At 44.2% G+C, this 19880-nt stretch overlaps 1 protein-coding gene across 8 annotated transcripts in view; it reads right to left on the reverse strand.

The window, feature by feature from the left end:
* The window catches only part of REEP1 (receptor accessory protein 1), a 323709-nt gene that overhangs the window by 83009 nt on the left and 220820 nt on the right, over positions 1-19880 (reverse strand). The window lies entirely within an intron of this gene.

Raw genomic sequence — 19880 nt, forward strand, 5'->3', positions numbered from 1 at the left:
AAAATGGATGTTGACACCCCTGGAATGTGTACAATTAATTTACAGAGATGCTGTGAAATCATTAGAATAGGAATTTAAAGCATATTAACATTGATTTCAGTTCCTACTAAGGTACAGAAGCATTCTGGCTTCCCCATCCAATGACCATATTGCAAGTGGTAATGGAAGGTGAATTCATCTCCATTTGGCTATGTGCATCATGTAATGTGAAACAATTTCAGCCAGTTAGGACTTTTAGATAGCTGCACACTGCTTTGAGAGACTTATCTGCTGTACAAAGGAAAAACAAAAAGGTACAAGCCACACAATACGAAGAGTTGTGGCCTTACGTTATAGTACTCAACTTTACGTTAGAGGGCCTTTTCTGAAGCACTGTACTCCCGAGTCCACCCTCCCTTAGTATTTTAGACCTCTTGTGAAATATGCCACAAGCACATTTGAATAGGTCTTCACAGGAGATACCAGAGAAAAAATCGGCGCTTGGTCAAATAATAACGTAAATCTTGTAAGACACCCCATCTTAGATCCCATTTGTAAAAGTAATCAAAAGTTATGATTCCTCTTCACTCAACTCCACTTGCATTCCCTATTTAGTTTCCTCGATGAAACATAGTAGCTGGATGCCACCATGTGAGAGAGTCCTTCAGAGGACATTGGTTCAAGACCACCCTACACCAGTATTTCACGTTGCGGACTACTTTTCCACATTGCTAGTCAGTCCCACTACATGAGGAGCGGTTAGAAACTCATCAAGCCCTTTCTGTAAGTTGTGTACAGGTGAATAGTACAAAGCTGAACAACTGGGCTTACCCGAGTTGCATCCCCCTGTGCACAGGGCGAATAACTTTCACTATATATCAGGCCTCTCTCCATCTTTTTTGCAGTTTCAGAGCTTGGGGGTAAATGCATTATTGGTAGAAACACAAAGTGGGCACCCCTCTGTCGTCCACAAGCAGGAGTCTACTGGCGTTTAGCAGGCCCAGCCATATCTCCACACTCCAGGTCACTAAAGTGTACACAGTGTCCCGTGATAAGGAAGGAAGGTACCCCCATGTGTTTTTTTAGGTCCAAGAGTGAGGGGAAAGATAATCACTGTGAAGAGATACTCTTGTCTGACCTACATTTCTTTATAAGCGGCCTCCTATGGGCTCAAATGTTAGTCTAGGCCCCAACCCATACATCAAACATGAGTAATTATTCAAAAAATATAATCAATTTATTTATAGTTTTTTGTACATATAAAATACGTGTTCTCTTTTTTTTTTAAAGATTTGTAATAGTATTCTGTGATCTGAATTTACATCAGTTCATTTATGACAAATTATAATAAATGTGATACAATTCATATATGATGAAACAGTTAACCTTTACCAAACATAAATACAACGACAAAAAAATATCGTTTCATAAATAACATATATTACAAAACAGATTTATCATACAAAATCAGTGATTCAATATACTAAAAATCAGCAATAACCCCATGTCACATCATCACACAGTCACTCTCACCAGGCAAGCACTCACTCATACCCTAACACACATACACAGAACAATACCATTGCACTGGGAAATCCTACTGTTGATATAGACATACACTATTAGCCTAATTTTTTGATTTAATAGGTCTGAATTTCTTCCACTCTTGATAGCCATTGGTGCGATGTGAGACGGACTGCCACGTCTTCGTTTCAAGAATAAGAAACAATTAGTTGGATATAGGTTCTTTTGAACCCTCCATGTAAATAAATTGCTGTACCCTGTTTGACAGTGGGATAGGATAAAGTGTCATATGGAGATTGACTTTCTACTGAATGTTGACAACTAGGAACGTTGTACCACAATATCGACTGCATGACAAGGAGGCTTGACAATATCTAATGAGCATAAGCTCGTCCTGCCAGCAACAAATTGGGCATAGAGACAGAGAAGTTCATAGGACTCTTTCTACCTCTCAGATAACCCCAGCCCACTACCTGAGACTCTGCTCTGTAAACAATCTGGTCCTGATGAAGGTGGCTGCAAAGTCTCCCCACCGAAACGTGCGTTGACCACATTTGTTCTCAGAGGAAATCCGTCTTAAGACAACACACAAGTGGAAGAAATTCAGACCTATTAAATCAAAAAATTAGGCTAATAGTGTATGTTTATATCAACAGTACGATTTCCTGGGTGCAATGGTATTGTTCTGTGTACGTGTGTTAGGGTATGAGTGAGTGCTTGCCTGATGAGAGTGACTGTGTGATGATGTGACATGGGGTTATTGCTGATTTTTAGTATATTGAATCACTGATTTTGTATGACAAATTTGTTTTGTAATATATGTTGTTTATGAAGCGATTTTTTTTTGTCTTTGTATTTATGTTTTGTAAAGGTTAACTTTCATCATATATGAATTGTATCACATTTGTTATAATTTGTCATAAATGAACTGTTGTAAATTCAGATCACAGAATATTATTACAAATCTAAAAAAAAAAAGAAAAAGTATCTTATATGTACAAAAACTATAAATAAATAGATTATATTTTTTGAATAATTAGTCATGTTTGATGTATGGGTTGGGGCCTAGTCTAACATTTAAGGCCATAGGAGGCCGCATATAAAGAAATATAGGTCAGACAAGAGTATCTCTTCACAGTACACAGTGTCCCGCACAAGTGTTGTGATTCATCCTGGATTTTATGGAAGCGTCAAGAGTAAGGTTTGTGCCTGTTGCAGACTACTTACTACATATGCTAGCATTACAATGTTAGTGTGCTCTCGCACCACTTTTGAAGTGTCTTTACTGACTATCGTTATATTAATTGGCACATGATGCAGGTATGTCAAACTGTGGATGCGCTGACCTTCAAACTGGTACAACGGTCACACTGTGAGAGGTCACTAAACATTTTACGCTGTTCATTGATGAGGTATATCCTGCATCACTGTAAACTGAGGGAGAAAGGTGTGGTGCAGCGGCCAGAGCGGCTGACTCAGAGCATGGGGCTCACGGTTTAATACCTGGGCGCCAGCGGCAGCTCGACTTAGCACCCAGTGACTTTGGGCAGTAGCTCACTTAATCTCCCGGATGAATTCCCGGCACCCTGAGACCCATAGAGGTGATTAATTCACGCTTTACAAATACCAGATACATACATACAACTCTTGAAATACCAAGAAACATTACTTTAACTAAACCTTATCAAAGTGTCTCTCCCTCAGACCCATTTTCGTGACACAAGACTATTTGACCCAGTTTGCAGTAACCTAGCTGTCATTACCATGGGGTAATTCACCAAAATGCCTGGGGTAGCAGAAGTGACATCACATAACCACCCTTCGACCTATCAACATCACAGGAAGTGATATCATATGATCTTCTCAATCCTCCTAAGACGTGAGGTCACATGACCTTAATAACAATAACTACCACTGCTGAAGTTAAAAGACTTTTTAAACACACAATTACATAATAACACAAGTAACTAACGCAAAAAAATCTATTTTACATAAAACCGACAAATTAAATAGCATGATATCATTGATTGGAACATTAAGCATTTTCTTTTTATTGCATAAAAATATGTATTTGTTGGAAGAGGAGAATCAAGTTATACCAACAAAACAACACAGTGAAGCCAAATTATTTTCACTTCCACCTATCACGATTCAATAGTGTCTCTAAAGTTTACCTCAATCATCAAATGTTTTGGAAAATTACTGAAAGAGACACAAAAAGATTTTTAAAATGTGTCTTTTTTACACAAGTATTTCTCCGTGTAGAACAGTGTTATTGACATGAATTGCTCCTTAGCATTGTTAATGCACTTTGATTACCATCCCCTGTAAGGCATTATCATTCACTCCAGCACAAATGTAAGCTTTTTATTCAAACACAGAGTTTTCCATGTGTTAACAATAATACAGATATGCAACATCTTGTTTAAAAATGTGCATTTTCTTTTTAATTTGTTTATTCAGGAGACTGTACTTTGCACTCATCTATTTATACCTTTTACAGTATTAAAAGCTGAATGCCACAGTTTCCAGCTGAGCTACAGAAAGTAAACAGTGCACATCATAGCACTGTTTACCTTCTGTTCGTGGCACTACCTTTGGCACCTCGGAGGCCAGGGGTCGCAAAGGCAATGCCAGGGGCCGCAGGGGGCAAGTCGGGTGTCCCAGCTGTGATGCCTAAATGACCTATATGACCATTACCCCCAGACTGGGCAATCAAAATACCCTACCCTACTTCCCCATAGTAAACAAAGAAAAGCTTAACAATTGGTTGTTGCAAATACTGCTGCCAACTGACAGTGGGTAAAGGAAAACTGCTCCTCCCAGCAGCCACTTGGTGTTGTCAACCACAAGGGGGCAGCACCATTATTGCAGCTTACATCATACACTCCCTTCAGCCATTGTTGTACAGATCTTTTATTATCCTGGAAGCCTCATTTTCAGTTCTCCTCTTTGTATCCAGTGCTTGTCACCAAGATGTTACTTGCAAGATACCGTGTGAGTCAGAGTGGATCCACGGCCTCTCAAATAATGCCACCCACTGCCCTCGGAGAGCAGGGGTCGCTCAGTCATGTGATTTCTCTGATTCTGAGTCAGTTCCAGTCAGTGTAGCCTGTGGGGTTTCCTGCCAACTTCATGGTGGAGATGCAGAACTGCTTCTTGTTTCTCAGCTTGTGGACTTGGCCTCTGTTAGCCTACTGAAACTCTACGCAGATTCCTGCTTCTCAGCCAATATGACTGCTAGATTTGTGTCGACTGTGGTCGGTGTACACCGGGCCCTGTCCTCCAATCATTGTGTGCTCTAGGGCTGTTCTGGCCTCGGGAGAAAAAGTTGCCCTTATGTTAGAGAATAGTTTTAATTTAGCAGTAAAGACTGACACATACTTTAGGAATAGCTCCCACAAACATGTCTTGATCTCTGGGTGGGAGGTACAGTATGGTTTGAGAAGATGCTTGGCAAAGAGATGTTTGTGATGCCCTCTGGGGGCAGGTGGGGGTACCGCAGTGTGCGCTCATTCAAGTGAGAAGAACCCGGGGAGACCTCTGGGTGCTACGGCTTTTGCAAGCCAATCTCAAAGGAACCATTCGCCGCAGGGGTCATCTATCTTCATCAAAAAGACCACAATAAGAATGCTGTTCTCTCTAGTGTCATCCGCCCTGCATTTCAGATACTTTACTGTCTCTTGGAGATCTTACATGTGTTTTCTGTCTCTGTCACTCTAGCTGCACTCTTTATTTGATCTGCTTACGATTGACTCAAGTGTTCCATTGCTTCGTGTCACAGGATCACTTACCTAAAACAGCATGTGTCGTTGTAAAAAGCATGTTCACCCCTTGCAGCACCGTGGCTCAGAATAACAGAAATGTATTTTTATCCAACTCAATGGTATACCTTTTACGACCTCAGAAGGAGGTAAGGCCGAGTGTCAGGGGCGTAACACAGGCCCCCGCAGTGCGGGGGGAGCCCTAAGCTCCAGGGGGCCCCCTCAGCACCACACTCTGGCCGGAGAGCTCCTGATTGAGCTTTGAGGGGGCCCCCTCCACGTACCTTGCAGGAAGGCCCACTCAAGTTTCGTTACGCCAGTGCCGAGTGAACTCACCAGGATTCACACCTGTGATGAGTGGGGTGGGTGCATTAGTCCACTGAGCCACCATCCCAGCAGGGTATCACTTGTGGGATGCAGTGAACTTTGCCTCAGTTGATTTGACTCTAATAGACATTTTGATGGTCATTAGAATTAAGGAGCGATTTAGAGTTTGGCAGGTGGGTTACCCTGTCACAAACGTGACTGGTGTGCTGCCTCCCCCCCCCCGTATTAGAAATGCATTATATTCTATGGCAGTTATAATAAGGCAGACAGGATATCTATCATGTATATGACGGAGTACCCATCTGCCAAACCCTAAATCAGTATCTTTGTGGTCAACATCCTGTCCAACCACTGCGTGTTCTTCTCCGCAGCTTTCTGACCGCTATAGATTTAGATCTGCCCCTGGCCAGTGGAGCCCATCTCCAGGTCACAGGCAGAAGGACCTTCAAGGGTCTTGCTTCATCGAGATGGAAAGGGAGTGCTGGGTCCCTAAACCCACACAGACGCTGTGGAACGTTCTCAGCAGTTCACAGTAGCCCTGTTCCAGAAATCTCTTTTTAGGCCCCCAATTTTAGGGCCAGAAGGTGGGGAGGAGGGAAGGTGCAGAATCACACTCTGCGGGGGGAATCCGACTCAAAACAACTGGGCAGCATGGAACTCTCCATGCTTCCCAGACCCGCCTGTTGGTGCTGAATACTCAGTGTCCCAGAAAATTTCTCAGGGATATGAAGGACAGTTTCCAGTTCACAGGGTCAAGCAAGCAGCAATTTCTGTTAACTACTAGGTTCACTCCTCAAAGAGGTCGAGGGGAGAACTCCCCCTGGTGCACAAAAGAGGAAGTGTAGTATCTTACTGCTCCTGTCCAACTTGAGCGAGAGAGTCCAGCTCGGTGGCACTCGAACGACCACGCAACATCCATGCACGCAATCTGCGCTTAACACCCTTCCACAGTGTTGCAGACACACTGCTCAAGATGGGGCTGGTTTGCAGTCTTCGCTCTCTCACTTGACTATTTTTTGGAGCTTTGAGCCCTGCGGGTGAATTCAGTAATATTACACTCCATGTCCTGATAGGCTGCAGATCCCTGGGTTGACAGTACTACGTCCCCACCCTCAGCTACCCCGCTCCAGTCCCCGTAATGTCCTCACTCTTCTGAAGATAGACGTGCACTTTTACATGTCGACTGGAACGTCCAGACCAGGACTCTACCTTGCTGCAGAGGCCTCTACGGGGTGTTGGCTCTGCAGGATATTGTAGCGTCTCCTTAGAGTGTGGGCAGAAGATCCGGTCATGGGTACCAGGATCTCACTCAGGGTTTAGGTTGGAAAAGAAGCAGCCAACTAGGCGCTTCCTCATATCTCAGCAGTTGGCTATGCTCCCCAGAAGAGGGTTTCAAGCACAATGTATGTGAAGTCCAGGAAGCAGGTGAGCAGGTTATTGCCTCGATGGCAAGGGTAAAGGCGTTGGCGGTGGAGCAGAGGATGGGTTAGGGTTGGGAGAGCTGCTTTATCATTCCAGGGAGGCTCCTCTGATAGCAAGATGCCCGTGTTTTTTTTCATGCTCCTTGATGAGAGGCAGGAGTTGAAGCAAAAGCCTTAGGACTCTGCCTTTTTGGTACCCTATTTGCAAAGGGGAGGAGAAACGCCCTTGAATGGGCCAGTACTTAATCAGAGATTACATTTTTCATACGTTGCTCAGAAAGAAATCATGTTTCTGGGGTTCAGTCTTAGATATTAGTAGGACATGTCACCCCCTACCCTCTTGGCATTAACTCAAGATCATATATGGACTATAGGGGTGCGTACACTGGGGGTCATAGCCATCTATAGTCATTGACATAAGAATGTCTACTACAGTATACTTTTCACAAATGATTCAAAACCTCAAAAATGTCCATCCGAAAAATGCTGACAACTCATACCTCTGCAACGCCCTCTTTCTAAAGCAACAACATTACTGTATTGTCATTAGGCCTGAGGAAAATTTAAATTATGGCCACGAAATTTACAAAGTTTGCATTATACCAAATTCTTGAAATTTCCCATATTATTTAATTTTGCATCATTTTTGTGGCCTTGAGCGCACAGCTCCAGCTGTCTGTCGCAGGCATCACTTTATACAATACTCCACCAAATAAACCATTGCTTAGGATTAGATGGGTTTCTTGCGAATCTCAGTTTCCTGCTTTTAATTGGTTGCTTACCCTCATTTGTGTCTTAGCCCCTCTCCTAGAGCACAGTTCTCTTACATTTGCTTTTAATTGGCTACGGTGTGTAGCCTTCCACTGCTGACGTCATGGAACTATTTTCGGCATTCTGTTTTAAAGACAGTACTTCTTTAGCATTTCACGTGAGTGCATGTCCTGTTTATCAGAACAGTCACGTTCTTAAATGTAACTCGCTTCCACTCCTCATCTCTCCCCCAGCCTTCCCCCATCCCAATGCTTCTCTGTCCCATTTCAGCACGCTCTTTAGGGCTTCTCTTGGTAGTGCCCTTGCATGTTTTGGGATTCTTTTGGTGATGCCCTGGCATGTTCTTGCGCTTCTTTCAAAGGAACGCGCTGTTTTTTACTTCTTTTCGTACGGTTTTGCTTGTTTTGGGCTTATTTGCTTGCAGGGTTACAGTTCTTTTGTGATTCTCTTGGTAAGGCTTGACTTTTTGGGCTTCTTCTAGGAGAGTTCAATTTGATTTGGCCTCCTGTTCAAGGGGAGATACAGGTGCTCTTGGCTTCTTTTGATAGGGTATTACCTTGTTTTTTGACCTTTCAGAGGGAGTTAAGATTGTTTTGAGCTTTTTCTATAAAGCACTAGCTTGTTATGGGCATCCTCCTAATGTGGGTTACACCTAGTATTGCCATCGGGCTGGCTTTTACTGGCCTGGCCAATATTTTAATGTCACGGCCAGTGCAAAAATTGGTAAAAGCACCTAAAACTAGTATTTTTCCCCTTATCAGTACATACTTTAAACAGTAAATATAAGAAGTAAACACTGTAAAATGTTTTCTAGAACTGCCTTAATTATCCTTAGCTTATAATTACAGTAAAGACAAGACACCATGTTATAAACTAATAAAGACAATGATAAAGTTTTTTGGGCCTTTGCGGGATTTCGAAATGTGAACAAATGGCTGATATTTTCCTCTGGAAAAGGTGCAACTCTAGCTATGCCTGTTTTTTTTCAGATTTCTGATCCTTCAGAGCTCCTAAAGCTGCCTCTTCAACCAGTGATTGCAGAGAAGGCGGGAGGCCTGACTGGTTGGTCACCAATGAGACGGAGGGACTGGGTCGTGGAATTCAGAGGCTGCACCCCGTGGTGCAGAACTAACTTGCCCCAAATTCATGTACACAGGAGTGCAGGCGATGATGGGATTTGCTATCATACGTCAGGCACTGATAGCTTTGCTCGCTCAGCATTATCAACAGAATCCAACTATGCCAATGCTTGGTCTTTACAAGCGATAGACTATTTGAGCAGAAAGTGTCTCACGAGTTATGCTCACTTGTGGACAAAATTTCACGCAAGACTGGAAAATCAAATTTTGAACCATTTGCGTAGTTTCATGTAATTTCCACTACATTTTGTAAAAAAAAATTACACTATTTTGCACACACTGTTAGTCATCATTTTCAACACAGTTGACCTAATGATGCTGGCTGCTCTGTTCTGCACTTCTTCCCACACAAAACCAGTCAATAGCATGAATCACAGTCTTGCTGCCTCATGTACTTTTAGATCTTTGTGCATGAGTAATAAAGTTTACCTCCGCTTCTTACTGCTGGAGCAGGATGGTGACACTCAGCTGATCAAGTAGACACGTAAACACAACATACATATTACGAAAGTGTGAGTAGCTGAAGCGGAAGTGGATTATTTGACAACAGCGACCATGTGCTTGATGCCACCCACTTAGTCAGTAACCATAGGGGATTCATCATTTTAGTCAAACATTATGCATATGTGGGAAGCAGTGTTCACAGTATTAAAAAATATTCCATGAGAATAAATAATGGCAATAAATATATATTGCTTTTATATTTTTATTTTACAAACATATGAATCCTAAGTCTGATATGAGCGAAGATGATACCTCTATGGTGGGCTGAATGTCACCTTTAGTATCATTTGACTAGATCATTATAAGACAAGGGGCTTGTTGACTTACCAAAAATATTCCAAACTTGCAGTGAAATCCAAAATAGTACACAATGGTCCCAATCTCCTCTGAATATCTGATTCATCTCCAAATCTCCTCTCTCAGAGCTCATGCCTTTGCCGGCTAAAATGTCTATATTTGTTCAAATAAAAGTGCAAAAGCAGCATATATTGATTTCCATGATTGATTCTCATAGGAATTTATACAAAAAGCAACGTATATTGATTGCCATTATTTTTTTTAAAACCTTTATTCTTTTAAGTCAGGGACACAGCTATTCAGCCGACAACCCGGAGAGTACGGCAGCTTTAGAAACACAACACAAATGAGCGTCCACATTTCACTGATAGAAGAATCAGAAAGGTTCCGTTTTAAATAAACACAAACCCTTGATTGCCATTATTGATTCTCATGGAAAGTTATACAAAAGCAACAGATATTGATTGCCATTATTGATTCTCATGGGAATTTATAAATTTCATGGACATTGCTCCCCAGACTTAGTGAAATATTTGCCTATGGATCATGATGTGCCATAGGGAATGCCATGTCTCATAGTAATGTGCAAGGCACAAGGTGTCTACGGCCAGTTATAGAGAGAGTTCATCCCAGAATCAAGGCAGAGACTTGAACGGTGCGTGATGATTCTAACATGGGAACATCCATCTTCTAGATTAATATGTTCCATAGCTCATAATACCACCATGTCTTTAAAAACGGTGCTGTTTCTTGTGAGACTTGGCCAATCAAAGGTTCCGCTCTCTCGAGGTTGTACAATACTGAGAGCAGGCACCTCCCACGAAGGGAGATTTGGGACCCCAGACATCAAAGTGAGCCAGATCTTGTTTTAGACTGGCAGAAACTGATATTTGGCCATGGATCTGGAGATCTTCTGTCATGTATTTCAGGGCGCTCCCAGTCTCTGAGGTGGCATCAAGGAAGGCAACGGACTCGAGTCCCCTGCGACCACCAGAAACACCAGAGCTGAGCCCCATATGCACAGAATCGCTCTACTCACAGACAAGATTAGTAGCTATACGGAAAACTCCTGAGGCTGCTGGAGTAGGAGTGGTTGAACTCCCGGACCCTCACGCCACCCTCCTCCTACCTGACTGGCCAAATCCTGTGCCCAAATTCGTCAATTATGTAGTTGCATTAGGGGGTGCAAAAAAATGTTTGGAACTGCACACAAGTGTATGGATGTGGGACACCGTGCCTTGGAATGCCCACTTTCTTTCCCCTTGAGTGAGATTTATGGGTGTCAGTGTTAAGGTTTTACTCTGGCTTCCACCAACATGATCTTCTCTGAGCAAGTACAAATAGGTACTCCATGGATGCTTTTTAGAGGTCTCCAGGGGTAGCCTGTGCCTCCTCTGACATTCCCTGGCGCTGTTGGGGACCCCTGGCCTCAGCGGAGGCAAAACCGGTGCCACGAACAGAAGGGAAAAAGAGTCCTGGAGAGCCTTTATCATTTTCTGCAGCTTTCCACATTATGCTTTCAGTTCTGTAAAATAAAAGAATTAAGCAGTGCAATGCACATTCTTATGAAAGTACACATTTTAAACAGCTTGCACCCATACCTGAAAAATAATATGCTTCAACAAAAACTTCGTCTCTGTAATTTTCTTGATTGATAGTGCCTTACAAGTGATCAGATGTCAAAATGTATTAACAATGACAGGGTAAAATTAAGCCAGAATACAGTTCATATTGAATATAGGCTCTATCTGACTGCATTCACGTGCACCTAACCAGTACTGTTTTTTAAATCTCTTTTTATGTGCCTTCGTGTGATAAAAAGAGAAATTGTTAAAGTTTATAAGATTTCGCCATCTTGGTTAAAAATATATACATATAGGTAGTATCTAAAGACATTTCTCAGTGCTAGCATCCGCACTTGTGTACTTATTATGGGGTTCTGAACTTCAGCAACATCAGTTACTATGATGTCATCAGGGTCAAGGTCATGTAACTTTACTTCCTGGGAAATTCAGGCTCAAAGGTCATGTGATGTCATTTCCGGTGATGTCAATGAGGTCAGTGGATGAGTCGTGTCCCGTCCACTACCTCTTGAATTTTGATGAATTGACATATTTGCCTACGGTAGTCGCTTCAATGTACATTGGCCAGTGCAAATGCAACTGAGCTATAGATCGCTTGTGGTTTCCTCAGGTCTCCCTATGTCGCCTCAAGCACGAGGGAATTGCAATAATCAATCTTTGCACCAACTGCAGTGTCGCTCTTCCTGCCCCATCTTGGTCATCAAGCACTGGCCACGCACGCCTCACCAGTTTCAAGTAGAAGCTTGCATTAGAGACAGCGGAATCAACCTGACTCTTCATGGACACAGTAGAGTCCAAATAAACTCCCAGCATGATCACTTCGCTTTTGGGATCAGTTTGTACAAATCTGGCCAATTCAGTCAGTTCATATATCACATTTCTCAAGCGAGCTTGGTGCCAGAAGTATGCACACAGTAGGCGAAGGAATGAATGTACCTCCATATACCTGAAGTACATGTTCAGCACCAGGGCTAGCTTTAGCGCTGGGCGGTTGATGCGACAATCTGTTTTCTTGCCCCATCCCATGACCTCCTCCTGGATTCCCTCTCTAACTCCAGGCAAAAGTGCCCCTCATCCCTCCAGAGCCCCTATCTCACGTCATTTCGATTCTTTTAAAGTGCTGCTAAAGGCTGGCTTTATTAATCCACTCATCTAACCACATAATATACAGATCTGTTCAGATATTGAAACAATGTGATCAAAGAGATGTTTATACAGAAAACGTTCCTCCAGTTAAGATTTTGTGGAATCTAAACATAGGTAGAGTTCTATTTTATGAAATTAAAACTGTGATACAAAGCACATAACAAGTATTTAGTAGTATTTATTTGGCTTTTTAGCAATCCTTCTTTCCTCTTCTCCTAAACCTCCCCATATCACCCCTTCAACTCACATCTCTTTTCATGCTACACAATGTCCATGTTTCCATTAGCTTCCAAACTTGCCTCATACTTCCTTCCGAGTCCCCATACATCCATGATGGCCCATACCCCATACATCCAGGATGGACAATACCTCCATACATCCAGAATGGCCCATGCATCCAGGATGGCCGATATCCCCATGCATCCAGGATGGCCTATACCTCCATACATCCAGGATAGGCCATACACCCATACATCCAGGATGGCCCATAGCCCATATGTTTCCACTTTGTCATGCACGGCTCCTCTTCCATTTCCTCAAGTCCCCCTCTTGGAACATCATATCCACATCAGCTCCACGTGTCTCTCCAAGGCTCCTCCGTTTCACCCTAATCATCCCTCATCAGCATTTGCCTCTCTGGCCGCCTCAATATGCCCCACTGCTTTCCCAAGGCTCCCCTGGGGTCACAACGTCTTTCCATCAGCTGTCACCCTGACTCTGCTGCCACCACGTTTCCTGTGCTTCCCAACATGTTTATTTAATGAGTCCATCCTGTTCAGAGTGGGAAGACTCCCACCATTGTGGGCAATTTGATTATGCAAAATGCTGGCCAATCGGTTTAGCTGAAACATGGATCACTCAAAACTGCCATTTCTGTCACGTGCCTGTTTGGACATTCCAGGGTTGGGCCCAGGGATGTCTAAGCAGCAGATAATATTCCACACTTGGGTGAGGTAATCCTCCTGGAGATTAGAGCAGGCCAAGAAAGCAGGGTGTGTCCCATCCTCTTCTGTTGGGCCACCTTCGATCCGTGTGCCATATCACACTTTCACCACCCCATTTTCATCTGTGCTCTTCAGTGTTTTATTTGTGCTGGGGCCCTCGTCAAGAGGCTGCCGCAGTTTGCACCACACATTGCCACTGTACTTACTCAACTACTAGCCATCACTCTGCTACCCGTGTGACAATTCAGAGTGTTCAAAGCTGCCAAAGCTTCAAGAATGGCTTGGGTGGCAGGTATTAGTTGTTTTTAATGTATATTGAAGCAACAAACAGCTCTTTTTCTGCTCATGTTTAAATTACACAAACAGCGCCACCATGTGGCAGCTGTCATAACAGCTTCCAACAAATAAGTGCCAGCGCAGAGCACTGTAAAACACCGGCTCAAATTAAGCACTGCTCTTCTTTTACTTTCCTCATGACCATACTGACAATGTGCTACCACACAAAGATGTTGCAGGCCCTGTCTGACACATCCATCCCGCTACACTACATTCAACCAATGAGTTGTGATGATATTTATCTTCCGATTCTACTGCTATCTGCTTAATTCTGCACTGTGACCACTAACTGCAGCACTAAGGGGCAATGCTCAAACACGAACTACATGCTTGTAGAGACAAGAAACACTGGCCTGGCATTGGAGTAGAAAGTGAATTGGGTGAAACCAAATTTGTTGCTTTCCCCAGGGCGTTCCTGCAGACATATTCCACCCATCCTCGGCTTGTGATAATGGTGAGCCCTTACTCCCTGTTCCTCCTGCCTGAACCTCAACTGAATCACCCTTGGATGACCCCCTGCCCAGGGCCTCATTCGGGGGGTACTGGCCTTAATCTACCTTTGTTACTGATGTACAATGGACAGCATGTCTTGCAATTATTTGCACCTACTTGTATATATATGTAATTACACCTATGTGGTATTTCTATAGCTCAAACCCAGCCAAATGGAAGCAGAGCGCTGCACATGGTCAAAGACAAGCTTAAATTCAACGCATAAGAAGAAACAGAGCTAGGTTGCATTGTGAAGTAGTGTTCTTTATAGAGGTGGGTGAGCCACTGAAAGCTCGAGCTAGGCTCAAGCCCGAGGCTTGGCTCTGGCTCAGATCGAGGTTGTCTTGGAGCCTTCGGCCCAAAACAAGTCAAGCTTCTGCCTGCCACCCACACACTAGCCACATGAGCAGAGAATTAAAGGAAAAAATGTTCATCCTTGATTAAAAAAACATGAAAGGGAAAGAGATACCCATCTAGTCGCTGAATGGCACAGTGTGAAACCAGAAAACCTGGGATTTCTGCTAGCTCTACCACTTGACCAAACTGTGTGATCCTGGGCAAATATTGTATTTCCTTTTTCCTCATACTGCAGTTGACAGCACTATTCAATAGGTGAGTTCAGGCTGTGTGCTATACCCTTCTTGTGTATGATTTAAATAGACTGTAATGTTGCTCCATGAAATAATAAAGGCCACATATAGGCACGTAACAACTGACTTGGCTCCTAATTCACTAATGCACTGTCGTCATGGCACGGTGGAGGGTTGTGAATATTTTTACGTTTATGTTTAAAAACGGCCACTTTTAATAAACGCCTCTCAATGGAGTGATGTAATTAGATGTACTAAGGTGACATTCTTCAACCTTTTAAAGGACTATACTTTTTTTAAATACTGAATAGTGTGCAAACTTTATCCTAAATGTGACCCCCGCTGAGGCGGTCCTGATTAATGTAGCGATGTTGTTCCAGATCCGAGGTGCAGATGGAAGAGGCCTGCTGTCTTGACAGCCGATTCGTTGTTTAAGGAAGCGAGGTCTCCTTAGCCCATGAGAGGTGTGTTAATAAATGGAGGGGGAAGGAAGGGTGAGAGGAAAAGCTGAACAAGAGGGGGTTCAGGAAGGAGGAAGGAGGCTGCAGCAGCTACGTACAGAAGCAACGATTGGATGACGTGTATGCAGATAGCTTCCTGCGTCCCTCAACGTCAGCGCCAAAGACTGGCTGGTCCAGGACCGAACAGACTCGATGGTATGTCCGCTCGAAGTGACGTAACGTATTTGGGAAGGATTGCTCACGTGAGAAGAGTCTCTCTTGCAGATCACCCCCGCCCCCGTTTTCACTGGGGTGAGTCAATGATGCCGCCGCATCATTCTTTACTACCATTTATGTCTAAAAGCACCCGGGCAGGCGGCCAGCAGGCCTGGCAGGCACCGCACTCCCAACGCACCGCACCCCGAGAGCGCTGCTCGTTTCACCACACTGCGTAACGTATGGTCGATGCTCAACCTGACGGAAAACATCAAACGAAAGAAAACAGCACTGTTTGCTGTCACCCACCTACCCGCGCAAGTGACCTGTCTCCTGCGCGCCATATTAATTTTTACAGAGACCTTTTCTGTAATATACCACTCTTTGCCTTGTTCCCATTTCTTAATAGTCGTGCTCTGTACTTTTTCTTCTCCCGAAGGAAGAATTCTCATGTCCTTCTGCAGCGACACTTTGTACTGAAAGCGCATTGTTCAGACTGTGACATGACGTCCAGTGGCGAGGGGCACGCGAGAACACACTGCGTGCAGTGTCGTGCTGCGTCTGCGTGTAAGCCAACGTTCTGCACAACGTAACAAATAAATGGACACGATACAAACAGAAGCCTTGCTGGGACCACAGTATGTCCCCCGACACGCTATTGAACGCTAATGAGAACTCTCTTTAGGCACCCATGACCTTTGTGACGTCAAGTGACCTTTGAGAACTTCCGACCCATGTGACTTATGTGACACTTTACCCTGTTTAACGAACACTTTACCGTAAACCTACGGATCGTCCAATGATATGTACTCGGCCACATCACCTAACGATAAAATAATCTCTCAACTGCGCACATCTCGGTGTAACTTGGTATGTCAGTGGTACTTTGTGACCCTTTCTGAAAAAAAACTTTCCACAGTTTGACTGAATCATTGCCCCTGTTACGTACTAGTAACTTCATTACTACGAGTCCAGGTGTTCTCTCTCCAGTCTTGGCTTCCCACCCTCCTCTCCCGTTTAGGGATTCACCAAGCACGGTTGTCAGGGGTGCTTGCTTGGTAGGCCTGTCCTACAGGAAGGGGGGGAGCTATGTTAAGGGAACCGTGGGATGTGGTTTAACTCTTTCTTCGGTGGGCTAGCGGAGGTAAATTCTATCATTTGAATAAGGCAGTACTGGTTGACGGAGAGCCTGAACGCTGCATGAACATTTGTTGGCGTATATAGAAATCTGTGTAGTGGGACCTGATGTGTGTTCAGTGGCGGCTCCTTTGCTAAGGCGGAGGAGCATTGCCCCACTACTTGTTGAGCAGAGCAAAAGAAACATAAAATGATAATAACAAGAAGTTATTATCATTTTATTTTAGTGTGCCACTGAAAGCCCTGTTAAGTGCAGGGAGGGGCTGGGCACCCCGCCGTCAGAGGGAGAAGGAGTGGTTTCCACTCCCTAGGTGCGCATGATGGCTTGGTCGGCTCAATGGGGCCGGCCAAACCGTCATGCACACTTAGCATGTTTTCCACTGGGCTGTGTTGCACGGTACGGTGGAGAACATACCCAGCATTCCAAGTACTGCCTGAGCGGCCAAACAGACAACTCAAACCAATCACGACGCTGCACATGCAGCGTCATGATTGTCTGGGAGAGTCCGCGAGCCTGGGTGCTTTCGGTGCTGTCAGCAGCATTGAGGACAGAGGAGAGATGTGCGGTGGCAGCTGCAGCAGTGAAGAAGGTAAGTTTATTTTTGATTTTTTGTTCATCCCCCCACCCCACCACCCCCGTTCCGAGGCAGCCACTGGTGTAGATTTTGAATAGCTACACCTAATCAATTGAGCAGCCCCACACACTGATTGGACAGAGGCCCATAATTCCAGAAGCAATAATTGTTAGTATCAGAGGTGCCTCCAACAGCTTAAGGGATTTTCCAGTTGTGAGAATCACCCTGTGTGAGGCTGCGGAGCACACAGGAATGGTAAACTTATGTAAACACACCTCACAAGCATGACTTTAATATATTCTAATGCCGTTCATTTCTTTATTGCGTAGAGCACACAACGCCAGTTCCACTCCATCCTTGTCAGTCAAACAGGCGACGGCTTTTTCCTTCTGAAGTATCGCAGCATCCAAGCACAAGGCTCTTGTTCCCTTGAACTTATCTACAGCGTAAGGGAGAGGTAGCATGAGAGGTCTCACTGGAGACGCTCTGTAGATCAAGGCAAGGGGCAGTCTCTTCCATCACGCAGGCTCTCGAATAGAGCAACAGGAATTTAAACTTTTTTATCAAGCTGATTCCTCTCACTGTCAAGCTCCTTCACTCTCCAGTTCCCCCCTGTCCTCTCCTGCTGTCCAATGTCTCTTCTGCTCCCTCCCTCCCCACCTGCAGATCAGATGGATTAGACCAGCTCTTGCCATGGAGCATTGCCTTGTTTGGAAAGATACTAGCCTTTCCTTTAGGCGCAGACAACTCCATCCACGAGCCTTCTTCCTCATTCTCTCTATTTTTCCATGTTGTTCCTCCTCTTTTGGTCTCTGTATTTCATCTCTCCTTTCCACCTTTGGTGCTTTGAAGTAACCTTAAGGTGGCATGAGGCGCCATACAGGCCTTTAAGGAAACCTTAGGGTGGCATGAGGCGCTATACACATAAGCAACGCACAATTGCATCTAAACCTGAAAGTGTAAAGTGCATGGAGGAGGGGGCAGAGATGAGGCAAGAGGAGGGTTTGCCCATATATGCTACCTTATTTTCTATCTAGTAGACAGGACAAGGGAAGGTGACCAGGGCAAAGGGAGTGAGCCATAGCTTTACCGATGACAGGGGTAGCAACTTCTAACCCTGACAGTGTCCTTGCTACCCCAGAGGTTTCAGAGGTCTTTAAGGCAAATAATATATACCCTGACTTGCACTTTGAAGCCCTTGGCAGTGTCCTTTCTGCCTCTGTTCTCAGAGCTCTGGGGGCAGTAATGGAAACAGATAGTTGTAAGAAATGAAATTACTGTTTGAGGGAGGTGAAACCCTACTCAAGGAGGAACCACAAATAAGTGTGCAGAAGAGTTGGTGTCTGAGGTTCACAATTTACACCCAGTTCTTCCTTTGAAGTGGCAGAAAATTCTAGCGTTTTCCCTTTGAAATCCCCAGGCACCCTGACTTCCATTGACTGGCTCCACACTACAGGGGGGATGCAGCCCTTTGTGTGGAGGCAGGACACAACCTATTCAAGTGTAAGCAGGGCTGTGCTCAGCTCCACCCGTCCATCCTGCCAGTCATGTCCATCCAGGTACACCTAAGCTCTCTATTGTGTGTGGCTGTCTAGGAGGAGTACACACAGCCCGTATGTCAGCTACACCTAGTAATGTGACCCAGGGACATGCTAAAGACACTAAATGGATAGATAAGGCAGGAAAATGCCAACTTTCTAAAAGTGGCATTTACAAAATTGTAATTTAAAAGCCGACTTTACCATAAGAGAGGATTTTCCATTAGAAATCCAAAGACACCTGACATGAACAGACCACCTGCTCCCATTTGGAAATTATCTCTTATTAAATGTAATGAGGGAAATCCAATATTAGCCTATGAGAGAGGTAGGCCATGCATTAATGAAAAACAAATATACAAGTTTTTCATTACCAGGACATGTAAAACTTTAAATTCCATGTCTTACTTTTTAAATACATTGCACCCTGACCTGTGAGGTGTTTAGTCCCTATCCTGAGGGTGAATTATATGTATTAAAATAGGAAGGTTTGAGCCTGGCAAAGGTCGTAATGCAAGGTCAAAATGGCAGTTTAAACAGCACACTCACGCTGAAATGGCAGGCCAGAGACGTGTTTAAAGGGCTACTTTAGTGGGCGGCACCATCAATGTTGCAGGCCCACTAGTAGCATTTAATTTACAGGTCCTGGGCAGAGGTAGTGCCATTTTACTAGGGACTTATAAGTAAATTAAATATGCCAATTGGGTATGAGCCAATTCTACCATGTTTTAAGACGAGAGCACAAGCACTTTAGCACTGGTTAGCAGTGGTTAAGTGCACAGAGTCCTAAACGCCAACCGAAAACAGGGAGGTGAAGGCAAAAGGTTTGGGGATGACCCTGCAGAGAGGGTCAGGTCCAATAATAGTTTTTAGGATCCTGTTTATTTGAAGTTTCTACTCTTTACCCTTTCAAGAGTCTCTCAGCATCACATAAAAGGCTCCTGGAATGACAATGATGGGAGAAGATGGCAGCCATGTGATGTCGTAGGGAGTCAAAAGGTGTGTGGTATCACTCCTACTTCCCCTCGCACACCTTATTGATGGTCAGTCCTACTCTGCCATATTCCTGCAGCAAGGGGCAGGTGGCAGTGGTTTCAGCACCTTCAGCCTTTCGCCAGGGCTAGGCCAAGCAGCAGAAACAAGTAGACAATCGTCCT

This window comes from Triturus cristatus, chromosome 2_2, assembly GCF_964204655.1.
Source record: "Triturus cristatus chromosome 2_2, aTriCri1.1, whole genome shotgun sequence".
Classification (NCBI taxonomy): domain Eukaryota; kingdom Metazoa; phylum Chordata; class Amphibia; order Caudata; family Salamandridae; genus Triturus; species Triturus cristatus.